Source organism: Myripristis murdjan, chromosome 22, assembly GCF_902150065.1.
Source record: "Myripristis murdjan chromosome 22, fMyrMur1.1, whole genome shotgun sequence".
NCBI classification, from domain to species: domain Eukaryota; kingdom Metazoa; phylum Chordata; class Actinopteri; order Holocentriformes; family Holocentridae; genus Myripristis; species Myripristis murdjan.
In genome coordinates, this window is record NC_044001.1 from 4,106,578 (window position 1) to 4,119,197 (window position 12,620).

The following is a 12,620-nucleotide window of genomic DNA, read 5'->3' on the forward strand; positions in this document are numbered from 1 at the left end:
AAAAAGAGAAAGTCCAGGATGAGCCTTTAACAGCTTGATTATAAAGCACACTGTTTTCATCACTCTCTATTGCTTATAAAGGAAGTGGGCCAGCTGCCAAACCCTCAAAAAAAAAAAAAAAAAAAAAAAAATCACCTTAATGATTCTTCATTTTTAGCAAGTCACTTCATCAAGCTCTGAGCCTTGAAATCTGAAGTCCAAAAAAATCCACCACTGGATCTTCAAACCGAGAAGCCTGCCTGACCTGAGGTGGATCACAAAGTCACTTCATTCAAGAAAGTCAATTTGTAAATCCATCTGCATCGGAAAAAAGTCACATGGCAGATGATTTTCTGCTTGTTTTAGGGAAAAAAAAGACATTTCAACACTGAGGTGGTCCTGTTTCCTGATGCAGCCAAAAAGGAAGATGAACTGCAAAGTCCTGTCATTTTAAAATGTCTTATATTGTCTTTGCATTAAAGTTCACAAGTCACATCTTATTTTCTGGGGGACTTGTTTTAAGATGTGATTTCTCAAAATTTGGACTAATTTTTTGAACACTTCTCTCCTCCCGCTGATCCATGCAGTGTCTGCCTCACAGCCCATCCAGGAAAACTAAAGGATCACAGAAGACTGCGAGAGAAAATGAACAAAATTTTTAAAACCTGAACAGAGAACATACTCCCTCAGCGTGAGAGGGGTTTCGGTTTTTGCTCGTTTGTTTCGCGAGAGCCGGAGACGCCGCCTGTCTCCCTCGGCTGTCAGGCAGACCGGTGTGTCTCTGGAGGAGGACAGCATCTCTTACACACACACACACACACACACACACACACACACACACACACACACACACACACACACACACACAAAAAAAAACTTCAATCACTGGAGCAGCACGATCTCTTTCAGCTCTGTAATCGACCACAGGTGCAAATGACTCACCTTTCCTTTGCACATGCATTCACTGGGATGCTCCACTGATTGTTTTTTATCGTCCTTCAGGTGTTTTATAGACTTCATATGCTCTATAGGTGGGTTTATATTGCTTATAGTGCAATGCTATCACATGTAGTATTCCTGCAAACTGTGCTGATACAGAAAAAAAAAAGATGAGCTGTCACTGAGCCAACCGAGCTGAGGAGGGTCTGACTCGGTGATTTAAAGGGGTTTGCTGCCCCACCCTTTTAATTCAGATTAATAATGGGCCACAGAGCAACGAGCCCTATCACATCTCACTACAACAGACCAAATGCAAATGCCTGTCACCTTGGTGACCAATTTATGTTTTCTGTTCATAAACCTCCCTCTGCTGGATTATATTCCCGTCCGTTTGCTGTGAAAGTGAAGAAGTAGCTCTCGTCTCTCTCTTTACGTCTGATTTTTATATTTCTTTTTTGAACAAATGGTCAAAATCGCTTCCTTAGTGACCGCTTGAGGAAAAAACACTTTATATCCCTTCCTCTCCACCCTCCTCTGGATCATTCACATTGTTTTTTTTTTTGTTGTTGTTTATTTCTCTCATATTTTATCAAACTGACCACAGGTAAGTGAGCCAGTCTGACCTGCTTGGTTTGCAGTGATCGGTTGTTTGTGATGTTGGAGGTTTAGGTTGTGGCTCTTGGTCACGGGATAAACATGCAAGAAAACAGAAAACAACAAATTCTGCAGGTCGCCCACTGTTTTCTGTGCTGACTTTGCAAATTAAATCACCCCAGGGATTATAATCCAGCACTGCTCGCTGCACCGGCATCATTCAGACACATACATGTCACAGAAATAAGTCCAGGAAACACAAGAAAGATTTCCGATGATGGTTTCACGGTCTGTCCTGAAATCGAGGGTTTATGTCTGCCCTCTCTGTGTCTGCACTAACTTGTTACCTGCACTCTTAAAAAAACAATATCAAAGTTTTAGGGGTGTAAAACCGAACCGTGGAGAAAAAAAGCTGAGGCTGAGAAATTCATGAATCCATGAATACACTGAAGGTCTTTTTATGTTTGTTTAAACAGCCTAGTTTTATGCAGACTTTTGCCTTTGAAAGAATATTTGTTGATTTCATTTTGATATCCCAAATCTCTGAATGAAAAAAAAAAATAGCAAAGACTAAATACAGAGAAGATTAGAAATATTGTTTTTTTTCCTCTTCCCTGACTGAAATCGTGGCCCACAAACCGCAGCACAAACCGAACCGTGGCTTTACTGAATCGATACACCTCTGATGTTCACACACAGATTACAGACTTCACCGTCTGTCCTGAAATCGAGGGTTTAGATCTGCCCTCTGTGGGAACAGCAGACCAAAGACTGAAGATAGTCTGACGTCAAATTCGGCCTGTGTGCACTAACTTGTTCCCTGCACTCTTAAAAACAACAGTACCAAAGTTTGCATATGTATAGTTCAGGACAATGCTTGTTTATGTCCGTTTTCCAAAGACACACATGCTATAAAAAAAAAAAAAAAACCTCCATCTTACCAAGTCTCACATTAAGACATAAAAATCATGTTTTACTGAACTCCATAAAGTCCAAACCTGAGGCAGATTAAGGCAGATCAGCCCACAAGGACCAAGAAAATGACGCTCAGTTCAAGAAAACTCTGGAAACAAACAGAAGAACGAGGGAGAAACACTCAAGACGCGACTAAACCACGTCATTTTGGAGATTTTCTGCAGCGTATCTCAGAAGATGAGGGGTAAACAGGAGCGTACGTGCGCTGCATGAGGGCTACGGCTGCAGCCAGAAATAAAAGACATGTTTATTTCTTGTGTATAAAAGGAGCGAGGAGCCTTCCCCTCCTCAGCGCCGAGCTCCCAGCCAGCGCCGCATACCACAGCACAAAGACCCCCAGCGAAAGCCTCTGCTCCTGCTTTCTGTGAGCCTCACAAAGCGACAAGGAGCCGCTCAAAGGAGAGAGCTGCCTCGAGTTAAAGCGCCGGGCAGATTACATGGCGGAGGGAGGAGCGGGACGGGACGGCGGAGGGGAGGACTCGTCGAGCCGAGCGGCGAGGGGCTCTGGCACAGCCGGGCGGACAGGCTGATGACGGCGCGGGGAGTTTGGGGTAATTTTACCCGTCACCTTGTCAGCGCCGCTGTGCTGTCTACCTGCCAGGCCTATATCTCACAAAGTCGTTTAATCTGAAACTGAGTCTTTTTTTCCTTATATGACACATCAGAAGTGAAAATCTATGCTAATAAGGTGTTATATTTGTATTTATTCTCAATTTAAGCAGCTCAGGGCCGTAGCAGACACAGGATGGGGGGGTCATGTCCCTTCTGTCCCCTGCAACCTGGACATTGTTATGGAAGTCCAATCACCAAATTAGCAACCCCTCTTGCATCTTTATTTCCCCTTTTTTCTTCTGAGCTGCTGCAACTGAAAGCTGAGCAAAGTGACTTGATTTCTCTCAAAAACATGGGGAAAAGGCAACAAGCAAATTTGCTGATTAAAAAAAAAAAGAAAGAAACAAGAAAAAGACCAAAAACGACCAACATATTACTGGAAAAGTACAAGTGCAATATTTATAATTATTGTAAATATGAAGCATATTTCAAAATGAATTAGATAAAGATAATTACCACATTTTACGCTAAAAAAAAATGAGATAAGGCCTTCTCGCTTTTGAAATAATGGCTCCGCCCCCGAGGCGGCTCTTACATAAGAATAATATCTGATTTTGAAATTCAGAAATAAACAAAGCTGACTTCATTTTCTCCATTTTTGGCAACAAATGGAGGTAAACAGAAAGATGTTCGATCTGTTATTTTGTCCAGTGATGCCAGGATAATCCCACAATCCCAACTATAATCTGGCTGGTGAAAGTGATGGATGGGATGTTTGCTCTGCATCTGTTGGCGTCGTTATCGGAAATTAAAAAGCGGCAGCGATGCATCTTTAGAAATAACTGACACAAAAACTTCAAACAAGAAAAGTGAAGAAAATAATAAATATCAATATTAAAATCAAAATTAAAAATAAGCGCGACCATGACCAAGACGACTGGCGGCCTCTATCTCGTGCCAGAGCTGCTTATTTGCTTTTCAAAATTAAAGCCACATTCATGCAAGCTGCTCCTTTCTGCCATAACATAAATAAAAAAATAAAAATAAATTTAAAAAATTCTCTGGAGCAACAGCGCCCCCTCTTTCTGTTTGGTGACGTAAAAAAAAAAAAAAAAAAAAAAAAAAAAAAATCCAGAAAAATGATGGTGATGATGTCGTTTCTTTGTCAGCAGTGTCTCAAAACTGATTGATGTAGTAGTCAACACACACACATAAAACACACACTCCCCGCGCTTTACGCCTCTGGTGCGCATTAACTCCTTTAATAAAACCTTGACAAAAGACTGATCTGTTTATATTTATCATCACTCAATGAACATTTTGGCAGGTATCTGACAGATAATCAGGGCACAAATAATAACTCCAGCCCTCCACAGACGACGCTCGTCATTAAATACTTTGTTGATGTGGATTTCTGCAAATGGTTTTGTTTTGTTAAAAATAAACGGCGGGTGACAAAGAGAGGAGAGGAGAGGACGACATCAAGAGCACCGTGACCGTCACCGGACAATTAAACTCAGGAGGGTAATAATTAAACATTGTCCTGTATGCTCGTGTGGTTTCCCTGTGATTTACTGATCAATATGTAATCAATCAAACTGCATCACGCCCGACGTATCGGAGATGGAGGACACTGACTGATCATCTGTGCGATTTTAAATTAAAAAGGCCGGTCTGCTTTTCATTCAAGGATCCCTAAATTGATGCACCAAATTTAGACCAAACGCTCTGTGTCAGTGTTTTCCTTAATTACACTGAACCTCATTTTGTCGGGGAACCTTGGGAACCCTCTCATAGTGGATGTTAAGCAATGAATCCACTAGGGGGCAGCTCAGAGTGCAACTACAAACATGTGTAAAGGTCCTCCTTCATGTAAAGCTTTCCTCTTCACGTCTCGCTCATAGATCGGTCTCTTTTATCGGCTTTTTTAATCGAGTGCAGATCGAAGGCTACGTCCAAAATCCGTATTCGTACTTAACGTCGAGCATAAACGAGCCTTTAGCCGGATGACTTTAAAAAGTGTCACAGAATATGCCGTGAAATTTTGTCTGTTGGTATCAAACTTTATCATGGATGACCAGATCATTATCCTCAACATTCACACTTTGTTTTACAGATTCAAATCACGATCACCGGGATACAGCGGCATCTTTTCCAGTTTTCAGGCTAATTTTCCACTCCTGGTTTGTGGAATTCCCTGAACAGCCCCCCCTGTCTCAGTTTATACTCTAATACATCCAGTAAATATCTAATAAGAGCAAAATGTCCAACAGATAATCTTAAAAAAGAAAACTGAAATGACCTAACACTTGATGTATTGTCTTTATTATGAACCACAGGGGAAATTATTTCTTTTTCTTTATTTTTCATTTTTCATATTTATTATTTTCATCAGTATATCTTACATTTCTTACATTTCAAAACATCTCATATTCTCAGGCTACTTTATTGTATATACTTAGCCCTTATTGTATTTAGTGTATATATTTCGCATATTTAGTCTACTTTTAGTATACTTTTAATTTTAATTTTTTAATTTTTTGTTTTTATTGATGATGCTGCTGTAACGTGTGAAATAACGTGTGAGTCTGGGATCAATAAAGTATACCTATCTATCTATCTATCTAGCTATTTTTTTTTTTTTTTTTTTTTTTTTGCATATTTCTATATGTTTTGTTTGACTTCACACCACAGGGTCGTGTCAAGATGGTAACCCTGGATTTGGTAGCCCTCGATCACATGCACAGTGGCGCAGCAGTTTCACAAATCTAGGGTTACCGTCTAGGACCAGTTACAAGTGAACCAGAGGACTTTTCCTGCCCCGATGTCCCGCCTGATTGGACGTTCTGGATGCGGGCGAGGAGCTGAAACCCGTCCGATCTCAGGCTCAGCTGGATTCGTCTGAGCTCTTCGCCCTCACTGACCCTGTGTTCATCCTCATCCTCATCCTCATCCTCATGGAGAACTGGTGTTTGCCCTCGCTTCTGTTTATTAAGCTAGGCTTCCTCTCAGTCTGCTGTCAGGTGTCAGGACCCACTTTTCCTGTATCGCCTCCTACAGGTCAGGCAGAGCATGGCCTCACTTTCCAGATGGACCTCGGTTCGCTGCTTTGGTCCACAGTGAGAGGTGCAAACCACACCGATGTTTTCACCTCTTAGAACAAACTGGGGCTGCACGATACGGACAAACTCAAAGGTCACGATATCGATATTGTTGGGATGACCGCTGGTGCTTTCACGAAATGTTTTACACAAGACAAACAATCATAACTGATGTGAACGTCATGACCAAACAGGTAGAGACAAATAAATGGACTAGAGCAGTCAGAGTGTTCAGAAAACTGCATCCCTTAAAGGTTATGAGGCCTCTAAAACTAGGAAATGACAACACATATGCCACATATCGATATATCACCGTGCACGAAAACAAACCAAACTAAGTAGCAGTAGTCGTAAAACGTACCATGAGTCTATTAAAACAGACCAAACCGGCAAGATGTGACAGCTTTCCTTTTATTTTGCGTTCAAGTTTGCAGATTTTTCCATGGAGGCTCAGTAAAGGGATCCAGTAAGATGTGCTTTCACATGCCACAAAGCATTTAGTCAGAATAAAACCTCTCTGACATGCGTGGGAAGTGTCTAATCTGCTGGAAATATAAATATAATCCAGGCCTAAGTCATGTTGGCCGGCGGTGGTGCCCCCATCAGACTGTAAACATGAACTCTGGCTGGGTGGCAGCCTTCAAACTTTTCCAGCAGGTTTGTGATTCGGTTTGATTCATTCGTCTTTTCACTCGACTTGTTTGAACAACTCGTGGTCTCCAGCCTTTCGTCAGGCGTTCGACAAGCCTGTAAGGATTTCTGTCCCCCCTCCTCCCCATGGGGCAAACAGAAGGAGGAACGCACAGAAAGAAGAGATTCATCCCAACCAGAGACAAACCATCAGATTACATGGTTACTAGTTGCTAATATCTTCCTATTGAACAGATTATCAGACGTTTACAGCAGCCCAGACTGATGACTCCTTCGGGTCAGTCTCCTCTGATTGAGATGGCATTTTTATCCTGATTATTAGTGGAAGATTAACAAACGCAGCTTCTGATTTGGTGCCAGCCGGGTCGACACGGCATTCCCACCTAAATGAGTGAACGCTGAGGAGTGTGAATCCGGGTGGAAACGCCCTGAGACGGCACACGGTGTCCGAACGCTCTAACTGAGGCGTGACACACTCGCCCTGCATGGAAACACTCAATAAGGGCGTGAGAGAGAGTGAGTGAGTGAGTGAGTGAGTGAGTGAGTGAGTGAGTGTGCGGCGTGGGCAAGGCGCTGGCTGTGTGTTTACTACAGCCGTGTTTTAGTTACAGGCTGTACCGAGGTATCTGGGTGATGCACAGGCGAGCGCGGGGAGGCTGCCGAGCGCCGTGACCTTGGCGAGGGTTTCGGCGCTCGCCTGTGGAATGCTTTTCAAAGCCCCGGAGAGGGGAAGGGGATGCGCTTTAAGTTAGCCCTGTCCAAGTTATTATTACAGCAGGACATCCCCCTTACCCTCCCCTCCAACCACACACACACACACACACACACACACACACACACACTCAACTCCCCCGCAGCTCAGCTATTCGGCGAGTGGAAAAGGAATCTGGCGTTTATGGCAACATTGAGATCATTATTACACTGTGAGCAGTCTCAAGGCTATGGAGAGGAGATTGCCGAGTGTACATCCTCGCTGATTTCCACCCTGCTCAGCGAGGGGGACCAGAGCTGATAAGGGCACCTTTTGTGATAAAATATCATCGGTGGCGTCAAAAGATTAGAGAGCAACCAGGATATCCCTAAAGAAAATGAACGAGCAGACGGACAGAGCAGCACAACAGCCTGCTGCCTATGGGAGATTTAAAAAAAATACCATCTGACCTATAATTTAAAAAAAAAAAAAGAAAAATCACTTTTGACCACAGACACACCTTATGAGACTGAGAAACAGAGCCAACACCAGACTCTGAATGAAAAATGAATGAAAAATCAGCCATTCATTGTAATCCACCTCTAATGTGATGGACACGATGTTTGATTCCATTTTTAACACATTACTTACTACAAAAGTTGCCTATGTGAAGTTTTTACCTTGAACTCACTGTAATGCAGGGGATCAGATACCAGCCATGAACACATGAGCATTCTGCCTTTTTTTTTTTTTTTTTTTTTTTTTTTTTGGACACCGTTCACTTTACCAGCTTATGTTAGGATTTGAGGATGGACCTCTCTTTGGGAATTACTATTAAAAAAAAAAAAAAAAAAAAAAAAAAGGGATGGGTTAGGGTACTGGCTGCAGCCTTGCCACCTTGGATTACCTCTACCCACAAAGACCCAAATCAACTCAATCTCAGCTTAGACACTGAACACTGCACTTACACAGCACTGTTCCTTAAGAAATGACCACAATATTCCCACTTAAAGAGACATAGAGTGGTGGTAGATACTTAAGTTACAGTGACTTTCACCTTTTCTAGAGTTTTTTTTTTTTTGATCAGCTGTATAGTGGCACTGATATTCATGTACTATTGGGACAGTCTTGCTATGATATGTCTATAGTATCCATGTACCATTTATTATAGGATTATAGTTCTAGTTCCTGTGGGTGAGTTCTAGTTCTACAGACTGTTTCAACTGTTTGATACTTAATTAGAGAGTTAAGTTTAATGACTGAAACAACATAATCTCCACTTCTAACGGGCACAAGAATTAAAGTTTCTATTTCACCTTTTGCTCTGCAGGATCAGCTGCTGATCAGAATCATTCATCGCTGATCCCTTGCGGGCTGTAAAGAGATGGGAAGTTTCCTGCGAGCTTACCGCAAAAACTCAACTGAGAATCAAACGGAAGCGAGCTCCGCACTGACCCGCCCGCACCCGAGCAATAAAACCGAGGAATTCCGGGCAAAATGTCCCCTGACAAAGACCACAAAGCTGCACCTGTCAATCTGGAAACGGCTGGTCCGTTTCGCTGCGAGAGGAGACGCAGAGGCACCGCGAACAAACTCCACACAGCCTCTCACTTCTCTCTCTCTCTCTCTTTCTCTCTCTCTCTGACACGGGAAAGTTTAACTCCCCGCTGGAAACCAGACGACGGAGGTTTGTGTCTCTCACCGACCTGTCACTGGGTGAGTGCAGCCGCGGCGATCCGGTGACCTGGCAGCTCCAGCGGTGCAGTTTGTGGTTTCCAGGGTCTGAGCGCCCCGCAGCCCGTCAGCTCAACTGGAGCAGAAAAACCAAACCGTGACGCGTCAAAGTGAAAGTGGAGACGCGCATCGCAGGCAGCCGGCGCTCGGCCCTCAAAGCGGACCTCGGCGTACTTCATTCCACACTTAAAGCATGTCGTTAATGTTTGCCCACTTGTGACAGATCTGCGCCTGAGGAGTGCCAAGACGGACGTGGGCACGTCACTGTGGCCACGCCCTCTTGGAGAGCCGCCCGCGGCGCTGCGCACGGTTACGCACAGCGCCACTCAGCAGCGCCGATCCAGCTGCAGCCCGTCAGGGACTTCACCCAGATATGATAGGATTTTAAAAAATGATGAATGAAATCTTGGCCTTTCATGTCAGTTTTATTTTTTTTCACGCCACTCCTTTACCATTTACGCTAAACTGTGGATCAAATAACATAATGGCCCTGCAAGAACAGGCTTTGAACTATCAAATTAATGTCTCCATGTAATTTTGTCAGTTAAATTGAATAAAATCAAGACCGAGAACAGACAAAGGTTCCTCTCATTTTGTCATACAATCACTGAGAAGTGATATAAAAAGGAAAATAAAGATGAAAGGAAACGTGTTAACTTTATTTAACCCTCCTGTTCTGTTCAAATTTAAGAACATCTTTTATTTTTGGGGTCAATTTGACTCCAGCAGTTTAAACCTCCACAAAATTATTAGAATTACAATTGTTTCCAAAGTTTATGTGTCAGGTACTTTATGTTTCTTTGTTGACGACTTAAATAGCCCTTTAAATAAAACAACAACTAATTCCGGCTTCTCAGATGACAGTAAAGTAAATATCTTCGGGCTGCGGTCTGCTGGTTGGGACAAAACAAGACATTTGAGGATGTGGGAAACTGTGCACAACATCTTTCACCATTTTCTGACATTTAATGAACCAAACAACTCATCAATTAATCAACTGATCAATTATGAAAATTATTGTTAGTTGCATCTTTACGTTTGAATCGCTGGATGGATCTGATTTATATATACCCGAATCTGTTTAAATTTTGACAGGCTATTTGTCTGTTCTATTTCCTACTGTATCCTAGTCTTATTTGCTGCTGCAATGTTTTCAAGTTTGCAAGTTTTCCCAGGGGAAGCATCGAAATTTCTTATCTCATTCAGTACCATATAATAATATACATGTCACATTGGACTAAATTAGGTAGGAAGTGAGCCACCAACCATGTCAGATTTTGGAGAGTCACACACTCTGACCTCAGCACCATTTTCAAGCCGTAATCCCAAATTGGGAGTGAGATTTCTGGGTTCTGGCCGCTCAGAGATGCCGTTGTCTGACGTCATCTTCACGTGGACGTTGCCTTTAGCACGTTTATAATCCGTCATGAACTCAAACACAGTTTCTGTGGTTAAGGGTAAAACATGTAAGTTGCATATACAGTCGCTAAAATATAAACATACTCACATTTAACCTTTTTTAAAATTTATTTTAAGCAACATTCGCCCTTTCCATCAAGTTTTTTTTTTTTTTTTTTTTTTTTTTTTTTTTAAATCCAAAACATCACCTGCTGCAGGGAAACAGGATTTTGCAGTGGGCTTGAAAAATTTTGTAGTCCTCCATGTTTCCTCTTTTTTTTTTTTCTGAGCTGGGCCTGTGGAACATATGGAGGCTGGAATTATGGCTTACAAATAAGGATTTCCTTCTTTCCAGCTGTGAACATAACGCAGCACTAGTGCCTTGGACACCCTAACCCAAGCCATGCTGGTGCCTTGCTCTAACCATCAAGCTTCAAACCAGCAGCACCGTGTCCCTGCTGCCAGAGCTGTACCTGCAGGCCGCCGTGCCACAGGTGAGTGCAGTGTGGTGCCACAGGTGAGCGTGGTGCTCATGACAGCTGAAAACAGCAGGGCGGTTATCATTTTTGCCACACATGACTGACTCTGTTGTCAAAACAGTGGACGCTGCACACCGAACCGGTTCAGACTTTCAAAAACCTAAAAAAAAAAAAAAAAAAGATTTGAGTGTGGAGCTAATTAATTGTCTTCTTGTGTAAAAATGCAGCAGACTGAAACACAAAGTGGGGCTGCTGACTGAGACGATGTGAACTGGATTCACCCCAGTTTGCCGAAATGAGTCCTGGAGTCACGTTTGAGCAGGAAACCTCATCTGTCCACTGGAAGTGACAGATCAAAACTTCAGAGAACTATCGGAAAAATGCTTCCACTGATGAGAAGTGACACTTTTATTATCATTTTTACAGCTTTTTATGCTGTTGGCAAACTGCTGGGATTTCTATCAGATGAAATTCAAGATGTGTGTGTGTTTGTGTGTTTTGCATACCTTGACTTCCCTCCATACCTCATTGAAATCTCTCTCTCTCTCTCTGTCTCTCTCTCTCTCTCTCTCTCTCTCACCCACATACACACCCACATCTCAAATCAAATTCAAATTTGATTCCACTTTGGAGCACTTACAGAGCTCATTTTGCAGTCTATTCTGGGAGACAAACAATCATATAGGCTGATAATAAATTATTAGAAATAAAATTAACTCGCTAAAAATGGCCCGGTTTGTTTGCCGTGCCACACCGAGGCTCAGCGTCTCGCCTGAAACGTTGGAGGAGCAACAAGGAAATGATTTTTGCAGTTTTGTCTTGGACTCTTGTTCACTTCCACATTGAGGATGCAGCACCTAATGTTCAAAATATTTACCTTTACCTCAGGTTCATCATGCACGCTCTTCAAAATTTGGAAAATACGATGTGGAAATTTTACCCATCAAGTTTTTTTGGGGTGTTTTGAGTCAGCCATGGGTTTGATTTAACGGCACATTTGGTGTAACGAGATGCCTGAGCAGGATTCGGGTCTTCTGCATGTCTCCTGATTCAAAATGCTGCTTCTTTGGTTTGCGGCGGCGATGTGCCCTGCGTTTTAAAGGCCTCCTCCGGTGACCTCGCCGCCCCCTGCTCGAATCTCCCAGCTTCTCTGAAAGCAGCTGTGAGCGTGATGTCTGAGTCGGTGCGCCGGTGCCAATCCCAGCTCATCAGCCAGAGACAGCGAAGTGAAGCTGAGCCGGTCGGCATGGCAAGCAGGGCGGCCGCTCCTTCCAGCTCCTCTGTTTGGAAACCAATGAATGTCTCACAGGGCTCGTCTGACACTGTGTGTGTGGCCGCTGCAGGGGGGGGGGCAAGATATATAGATTTATATTTTTTACTTTCAGCAAAAATCAGACATCATCGCCGGGGCTGCCCACTTCTAACACGGTGAGAAAATGAACTTTTTGTATCACAACAAAGGCCTTTGAGATAGAAATGTTGATGAATGAAATTGAATTTGGGAGCATTCATTCATTCATACAAATA

General features: G+C 42.9%; 1 protein-coding gene across 1 annotated transcript in view; it reads right to left on the reverse strand.

The window, feature by feature from the left end:
- Positions 1–9,454, reverse strand: part of esr2b (estrogen receptor 2b) — a 49,637-nt gene extending 40,183 nt beyond the window's left edge. The window contains exon 1 of the mRNA XM_030045051.1: positions 9,189–9,454. The gene's annotated coding sequence lies outside the window, so the exon portion shown is untranslated. The remainder of the gene's footprint in view (positions 1–9,188) is intronic.
- Between the last annotated feature and the right edge of the window lie 3,166 nt (positions 9,455–12,620).